Here is a 9692-nt window from a genome sequence, read left to right as displayed (position 1 = left end):
CTACTTATTTGTTAATACTGTCTACGTTCTCACAGTGTATGTCTCCTAAAAGGAGCCAGTGAACTTCTGCCCCCACCTTGCACAGAGTAATCCCTTGGTCAAGTATCTGTGTATAGAAGCTATAGCTGTCGACAGTGCTTCCTGGGACACAACAGAAAAGTACTCTTGGCAAGTGTGATACGCAGGATGAATTAACAAATGGTATTTCCATGGTTTAGGAAACCTATGCAGGAAGGCTTTGCAAAAAGGGAATTGTAAAGGATCAGGGAGGTGCTACTCACTGCTTGGGAAGTGAGGAACTATTCCAAGTGTAAGATGTGGCAGCATACAAGGAAGCAAGAAGTGAATCAGGGAAGCAGTCTAAGGAGCAATTAGAAATGATGCAGTGGGACTGAGGGCATGTGGTGAAATGACCGCTTATGATGTGATGTGACCAATACATTTCTTGGGCATCCTATCACGCTGCTTATGCGATTTTAATTCTGAATTGGAGAATATGCCTCTGCAATTTCTTTCTTTCCTTCATGGTCACTTTTCTCTACACATGTCCTTTCCCTGGCTTCTCTCAATTTTGCTCTTTATGTCCTGTGTATAGATGAGCCCCAAAACAAAGCTCTGAAAGAAGCATATAGAGGTTTTTCAGAAAAGATGGGCTAAAAAGCCCAATGTTGCCTCTTGTTTTGGGAGAACATATCTTCTGCAATGCCTCTGAATGCTGGCAGGAGTTCCACTTTAATTTTCTGGCTAGTGTACATTTAAGCCACACCTAATTTTGTGTGTGAATTTCCTTTTGTCTTTAATGAAAACATGCCACCTGTGGAAGTAGCTAAAGTAGGAAAGCTCAGACAACTGTAATGATTAGGTTTACAGTTACATGTCACTTACATAGCTGCACAAAAAGCTGGGTGAGTTTTTAAAGCTTAATAGATGTTACAGGACATTTTTAAAAATTCACTGGTAATTTTTTAAAAGATAGAAGTGGGTTGCAAAATTAGATGAGAAAATTCAAAAGCTATTTTTTTTCTTAACACTTATGAATCTTGATATGTAGCAGGTGTATATGGGGGAAAGCGTTCCAGTGATTAGGAAGACTACAGTGAGTTCACTAATTGAGATCTTTATGCTTTGGAGCTAACATAGACATTCCTTATTTAGTTTTCTATAATGTTTTGCGATAATGGCTTTGACTACTCCCCAGACACAGCTTGATCTCTCTGTTCTAGCCACTGTCCAAAACGCTTCATATAAAGTTATTTACTGTTAAAAGTTGGTTAATACTCTGTGATCAAAGATAAATTACTGCTGAGGGTTTGATTAACATTACAAGCAGATATTAAGGTCTGTTGCTTTATTGAGAGCTTGAACATACTCTTGACACTTTTGCTAAACAAGTAGTCTTTGATCTGATGTGGTTTTGTTTTTCTTTTTAATTCTTATAAATGTCAGAATCTGTTCCTCACAGTACTTTTGTGTTTGTTGACAGCACTGTGAAGGCAAAAGGAAATAAAGATATTGTCAATCACCCTTTTAAACATATAGTAAACTCTTCAAACAACTTCTTGCTGAAGTTGGAATATTTCAAATTTGGTCATTTAAATAATCCTTGCAAAATTCTCCCTGCCCCTCACTTAGGGTACTTAAATTATTATTATTATTATTTATTATTATATATATATATATTTTTTACAAGTGAAAATCACTCTTGATCACTCCCACCAAAGGGGCAGTAGAATATAATGTGCACAATCTCGCATGGCAGTCTTAAGACACAGCTGGAGACATAATAAGCAAGAAACTTCCTTTTCCCTGAATTAACTTCTGTCTCCCTCTACGGAACATCTCCCTCTACTACCTCCTTACCTGCCCATATATTCTTTTGATGTTAGGTAGTAGCACTGAATTACTGAAGTGGGTTTTAGCCCATGAAAGCTTGTGCCCAAATAAATTTGTTAGTCTCTAAGGTGCCACAAGGACTCCTTGTTGTTTTTGTGAGTACTACTGCAGGTGTCAAGTGTCTCCTTAGTGTAAAAGACAAGACAAGGTGAGGTGAGTGTCCTGCTTTAAAAAGCACTTCAATAAATCCTCAAAAATCTGCTTTACTTGCCTGGCAAATCAGACTGCCTGGCAAATTGGTTTGAGTGTCCGATTTTTGGCAGCAGGCGTAAGTTTTTTGCTCTCTGACCTTTGGCGGGGCATGCACTTTTCTTCAGAACCCAACTTTTGAAAATGTGGCTTTAATTTTTGGGGGGTTGAAATGCTCTGTGTGAGTTCCCAAGCAGTTCTGTCTTCATGAGACACATTTTAAAGCTAGCATGGATCATCGAGAGGAGGGATAGCTCAGTGGTTTGAGCATTGGCCTTCTAAACCAGGGTTGTGAGCTCAATCCTTGAGGGGGCCATTTAGGGTTCTGGGGCAAAATTGGGGATTGGTCCTGCTTTGAGCAGGGGGTTGGACTAGATGACGACCTGAGGTCCCTTCCAACTCTGCTATTCTATGAATCTATTGTTTGGAACTATCTTGCAGGAGTTTAAACTTCCAAACCCTGCTCTCCCAACTCCTTTAATAAAGCATCAGTTCTTTGCATCTTTTTAAGGTCTTGTATATCCAGCTGTTGGGACTCATTTAGAAGCAGGTCTCCCCATTCCCCCCCCCCCCCACTGTCCTGGCAGGGTTCCATCAACAGAATTGTGTCTACAATACAATGACATCATTTGGTTCCCTCTGAGAGAGAGCTTTGTTTTTGAACCGTGGGGGCGGGGAACATGTTGGTGTCAGGTCCCCAAGAAATCAATTTCAAATCTTATCACATTCTTATATGGATCCCAAGAATCAATTCCTAAGACTAAACTTTAACTTGCTCTTACTTTTACTATTCCTCAGCATAAGCAAATGTTCTGCTTTAAATGAAAATCAACTCTCCAAACACCTTCTAAATAGTGTTTAGCCAGGGCAGGGCAGGATTAATATAGACCTACCTGATCTTAGAAACTTTTGCCATATAGTAATGTCGGTTAGAGGAGTGGAGGCTTCTTGTGATATTTTTATGCCAGCAAAAGCCCTGCTATGGATACAATTACACTGGAAAAAAGTGTGGTGTTGTTGCATAGCTTATTTTGTTCAGGGAACTGGCATAAGCTATACTGCAAAAGCACAACAAGTTGCATCGATATCAGGAGGCTTTGCCAGAATAGCTATACTGGCAAACCTTTTTTAGTGGAGACACTGCCTAAACCCCTCCCCCAGCACATTCCTATGTATCTGTGACCTACTTCCTCACCTCTGGATTATGGCACAAGCCTATTTCTGGGGCTTTGTAGCCTCTGGTGACCCTTCTATATGGCCAGGAAAACTAAGAGCTGGAGTTGAAGGCTAATTTGTCAAGCATGGAAAGCGGTTAAGGAATACAGCCTCCGCCACAGCTTGCTGGCATAAAAGCAAAAGGGACTGCAGGGAAGGAAGACCAGGAATGGTGAGTTGGGCCTTTGGAACCTTGCATAGCTTAAAGCCTCTGAGGACACGACTGGACAGTGAGCACTAGGCTCCTGCAGTATTAGCCATTTCCACTTCCCACTTCTGTGCAGTGCAAATTGGCAGTAATGAAGGGTGGAAATGGGAAGAGAAGAAGCTTATGTAAATGCAGGACAAAACAAACATCTGTGCTTAGTCACGTGGCTCGATGCGATGGGGCTAACCATCTGGCTCCAGATGGAAATGTGAAAACGTCCGCACAAGAACCGAAAAAGTTCATAGTCATTCTTAGCAACAGAACCCCCCCCCCCACCCCATGCATGAGTTCCAAGTGACTAGCACAGCTGAGTGTGCACGTATGACAAGCATATGGCTTCCTACAACAGGCCAGGGGCAGCTTTGGAAAAATATTTTCTTGTCCTTTAGAGCTTTGCTGGACAATAGAACATACAGCATTAATGGCCCAACCTTTCCAATAATGAGTTGCTGTTGACTTCACTCCGTTTTGTCTGTTAGTGTCCCCTGCTAATTTCTGTTCTTGAGAGCTGTGGAATTTGTCTTGCAGTGGAGTATAAAATGCTCAGTTCATTCCAGACTTAAATTTTCCCTTGTAGTAGTGACCCTGTGAGGTGCACGAGTGTTGTTTAACCCCCCATCTTGCACATACAGAAAAACTAAGGTAAAGAGGTTATGTAACTTGCCCAAGGCCAAAGAGAGCTGGAACTGGAATAGAGTTTTCCTGGTGTATGCCTGTCCTGTGCTCAGACCACTAATGACGAGATAGGTGCATTCTTCCTTTTTCTCTGCTGGAGCAGCTTATAGGTTCAAGCAATACAACACAACCTGTGTACACAGCTACTATTGCCATCACTTTACAGTGGTAAGTGTGGGAGTGGGGAGCCAGCTATATTGTTAATACTGTCCTCCTACAAATGTGACCATAATCTGTCCACTTTCTAGGAAGCATATAGATCTAATGGCACTTTGGGGAATGAGTAGGGGATAGATAACCCCACTGTCCTAGTCAACATACTCTTCTTTCAAGAGTAACAAGCTGCAATGTCCAATGCCCAGAGGCCTTATTCGCCACAAAATACACTGTTTACCTGTAGTTGCCACACTGAGTCTTGGGCAATCACTTACGTCTTGGGTATGTCAGGCACTGTATAATTCAAATCCTATTTTAGATTCACAAACCTTAATAGTTTAGGTTTTTGATGAGAGCAACCTTAATGTACATCTTGGCATTTTCTAGCTGGGGAATGCTTGACTTTGCGACCTTTTTTAATCCGTAACTTTATATTTCCTATTTTTGTTTTTACAGCTCATTCATGTGAGCAACCTTAACTAATGTTCACTGAAGATTTTTGTCTGTGAATGTCCTTAGTTTTTAAATATAAAATCTCTTGAGTGCTATTTAAATAAAGCACTTATGCAATGAAGACAACAAATGTGTATTATTGCTATTATCTTTGTGAAGCTCCATATTTCACCACTCTGTGCCATGCTGACCAGTATTCTGAAAGTAATTAAACTGTACTCAAACAAAACATGATTTTTTATGCAAATTCAGTTTTACTCCCACTTCTAAATGACATTTTAAAAAACCCTCAAAGTTGAATAGGGATGTCTATAATTTCCTGCTCTTTTTAAAGATAACCAAGCAATTTCGATTGATAAGAAGCCATAAACAATATACATGAACAATATCATCCTCAAACAGTCATAGTCTGCTGATGACCATTGTGCCAGCCAGAGAGACTACTGTTGGTAGTGTCGCACCAAGCAGCAATATTCAGTATTACAGCTGCTCTTCATGTAACTTTTCATGTAACACTTTTTGGGGGAAATACCAAACAATTACCCTTTGAAAAGAAACAATGTAACATCACAGTACAACCCCAAAAGAACAGAGCAGAAGCTTATCCAACCCATCTGCTGTCATTATTATAAGGTGGGTGCAGAGCTGATTGAAAGACCATACTCGCAGTAGTTATCAACTGTTTGCTGTCAAACTGGGAGGCGTTATCTAGTGGAGACCCGGAGGGGATAAGTCTTGGATCTGGTGCTCTTCAATATTTTAATTAATGATTTGGATAATGGAGCGGACAGTGTGCTTATAAAACTTGCAGGTGACACCAACCTGAAAGGGGTTGCAAGTACTTTGGAGGACAGGATTATAATTCAGAAGGGCCTTGACAAATTGGCATGAATTCAACAAGATGAATTTCAATAAAGATAAGTGCAAAATACTTCGCTTAGGAAGGAAAAATCAAATGCACAATGAGGGATAACTGGCAAGGAGGTAGTACTGCTGAAAAGGATCTGGAGTTACAGTGGATCACAATTGAATATAGGTCACCAATGTGCTTCAGCTATGAAAAAAGGCTACTGTCATTCTACAGTGTAATAACATGAATGTCCTATCTAAGACACACCAGATAATTGTCCTGTCTAACTGGCAAGGGTGAGGCCTAGATGGAATGCTGTGTCCAGTTCTGGGTGCCGCACTTTAGGAAAGATGTAGACAAATTGGAGAGTCCAGAGGAGAGCAACAAAAATTGCTATGAAGAAAGGTTTAGTCCTGAGAGAAGAAGACTGAGGAGAGACCTGATAGTCTTCAGATATGTTAAGGGCTGTTATGAAGAGCATGCTGATAAATTGTTCTCCATGTCCACTGAAGGTAGGACAAGAAGTAATAGTTTTAATCTACAGCAAGGAAGATTTAGCTTAGATATTGGGAAAAGCTTTCTAACTAGAAGAGTAGTTAAGCTCTGGAATAGGCTTCCAGTGAGGTTGTGGCATCCCCATGATTGGACTTTTTTAAAGACCAGTTGGACAAACACTTGTCAGTGATGGTGTAGTATGCAGTGTAGTTGTAACCATGTTGGTCCCAGGATATTAGACACAAAGTGAGTGAGGAAATATCTTTTATTGGACCAGCTTCTGTTTGTGAAAGAGGCAAGCTTTTGAGCTACATGGAGCTCTCTTTCGGGTCTGGGAAAGGTACTCCCAGAATCACAGCAAAATGCAAGATGGAACAGATCGTTTAGCATAAGTAGTTAGCCCTGCCACATCCCACCCCAAGAAAGGACAGTGGAGAGGGTCCTCCAAGCTGCCTAGAGTGGCTGTGTCCCATACAGTCAATCAGGGCCCTGCAGCCTAGTATAAAAACACTTGCAGGGCCAGAGGGAGTTCAGTTCCCTGCTGGTGCTGGCTGGCTGATAGAGCTACAGAACCTCAGACAGGGCAGTGCTGCCAGAAGCTGGGGAGAGTGAGAAGGAGCCTTGAGCTGGTTGCTGGGACCTGGAGTATGAGTGGGCGGGCCTGGGTCTCACCCACCCCCCTTTTAGCCACTGGGGAGAAATGGCCTGGAAGCCCAAGAGGGCAAAGACACATTCTCCAGGGAGCCCTGGGGCACTGCTCTCCCGGAGCAGGGACAATCTGAGAGAGAGAGAGAGAGAATATGCAGGCACATGCACTCAGCCAAGGGAGCGCTCATGAGAGGTGAGTGTACCCCGTTACACACACACCATTCATTCAATTGCTGAAATTTGGTTGAAAATTGGCATGTTTACATTTTTTTTTCTTTCTGTTTTACATGATCTGTACCTCAATATCCCACCTTTTTTGGAATGCTTTTTTTGTAATCTTAACTCTCACTACTGTGAAACCATAATTTGCCAAATGCCTGTTATCTCAGATTTGAGACTGTTGGTTAGTTGACTTGAGTCATACTTAAGGATAGAGACTGAGGCACCTGGCATATCATGCTACATGCCCTCTTGCCAGTTGCTACACTGTGCCTCAGTTTCCCCACCTGGAAACTGGAGATGATTACCCATGTTCAAGAGGCATGTTGTGAAACATAATGTTTGTGAAATACATTGTGTTCCTGCTGATAAATGCATTGTAGTATATTTCTGTTGGTCAGAATAAATTGTTTTATGTAATTCACTTGTTCCAAGTTTTAATTTAGATGCTCAATATTTGGGCTTTGTTTACCTATCAGTGCTTCTAATTCCATTATTCAGAATGCTGGTAAAATCTGAATCCCATGGCACTGGTATGGAACAAGTGCCCCACCCCCACTTCAGAATGAAAGTGGATTTCCCATGGTGTAACATTTCTCAGAAGTAGTTTTCTCCTATACACACTTTGATCAATTGCCTGCAGGGATTTTGCCAGTCCCTTCCTTAATTGCATCACAGCATGTTAACATTCCTTCAATAGTAGGGGCCTTCACAAGGCTAATAAAACATCAAAATTAAAAATATAAAAGCATCTTTGAAGGTAGAGGGTAGGAACAGTGATTCTTTCAATTCAGTTGTCTGCAGCCTGTTAATGTGTAAAGTAGAATTTCTAATTACTTTTCTTCTGTAAGTATATTTTCTTCACTGCTTCATGATTCTAAATTAATCTGTTTTTAATAGTGACATTTCCAGAATTTATGGTTAGGGTGAGTGGAATTATAATTAGCTTGACATACCACTTTCTTGTTGCCAGTACTGGAAGTATGGCCAAATATTCCTGACCAGAGCTCAAATTCATCCAACTTAAATTGGATCAAAAAATTAATTTCACTTGGCATCTTTTCATCTGTTCTTTGATATCCGGTTGTATAACCCCCTTGGAAAATACAAATACTACCTAGTCAAACTATCTCCAAATTGAATGAGAGAAAAGCATGAGCTAGGTGCCCATCTTTACCCTCTCACATCAATTTTACCCTGATAAAACAGCATTGACATAAATGGACCTGATTTACACCAGTGTGAAGGTAACATGGCCCTTTGATTCTAACTTTCCATGAAGATCTGAATGCATAATGTGGCTCTGAGTTCTCTCTCTATTTAACTCCCACCTCTCTACAACTGTATTTGTATGTGCATCCATATCCAAGTCTCTAAGGTATGTTGTGTGACTACATTTCATGTTTACATAATGTATTTCCTATGCTCATGCACCATTCTTTTCCAGTAATAATGTGAGCTATTCTCACTCTTAATTAGTTTTAAAACTTGTTTTAGTGTGTGGATCATATGACCTTTAACTTTTGTTGCCCTGTGCCAGTTAATAGCTAGTTGATGTTGAAGTGCCTAAAAACTGAAATCATTATTCATGGGCTGGAGAAGGACTTTCCACAGAGGTTTACAGCAGTGTTACAAGTTTTCATACAGCAATCTATTAAATTAACACTTTGTACAGCTGGCAGAGTGTCTGAGTGAATGCTCCAGGGGACCTACACTAGAGGGCTGACCCCCTCAGCCTCGGGAAATTGTGATGGTGATTTGTGTCCCTATTGTTGACACAATCGTGCTCAGAAACTGATGAGCTGCTATCAAAAAATCAGGCCTGCAGTCTGGAGGTGGAGCATAGTGAGGATATGGAGGAGCATCCTTGGTGATAGGGGTAGGAAAAATCAATGCCCTGCCATCATTTAACAATATTATTGGGGAGGCTGAATTTCAACAGAAGCTTGTGGATCAGAAATATCTATTTGTTGTAAGCAGCAGAAGACTGTTCCAACCGTGCACAGCTTTCAGATCTGACTCCTGTTTCACCAATTTAAAGTTCAGGATCTTTTCAACAAAGGTGTACTTCAGTCTTGGAATCAGAAGAGGTAATGCACGTGAGCAAAACTGGACAAGGTATTCTGTGGAAGCCAAGTAGAAAAGGTCTGGGAGGGAATCTAAACATCCTCCAAAAAAACCCTACAGTGGCTAACCACTTAGATAAAGAGGGGTAATGATAATGTAATCACAGTAGCAATGCTAGCAGATTATCACAGCCACACATATAACCAAAATACCTTCTTTTGAGACTGAAGGGGTTGATATCGGATGCACAAATGTGGTTTTTCAATGATGTGTCTTTAGCGAGACACAAAGGTTAAACCCCTTTCCCCTGTTCTTACCATGATAGTTGCTTTGAACAGAGTACTGCCTATCATGCCTAGTCAGAGGCCAAATAAGAAAACTATCAAATGGTTATAGACACCACTCACCTAGGCCACGCACAAAATGAATCCTGAAAGAATTAGACTGCAGCTCAGTCACTAGACATGTATGAGCGCATTGATTTAAATCTCATGGTTTTTGACTAGGGGTGTGTGCCAGAACCCTCAGTTACACAAAGGGTGAAAATATTAACATTGAAGTTGTCTGTCTTTGAAACAACTGTTCCCTCATTTGTTTGCAATAGAGACACAGAAAGAGATGGAG

Source organism: Lepidochelys kempii, chromosome 8 (genome assembly GCF_965140265.1).
Source record: "Lepidochelys kempii isolate rLepKem1 chromosome 8, rLepKem1.hap2, whole genome shotgun sequence".
Taxonomy (NCBI): Eukaryota; Metazoa; Chordata; order Testudines; family Cheloniidae; genus Lepidochelys; species Lepidochelys kempii.
Note: the sequence above shows the minus strand (reverse complement) of the source record.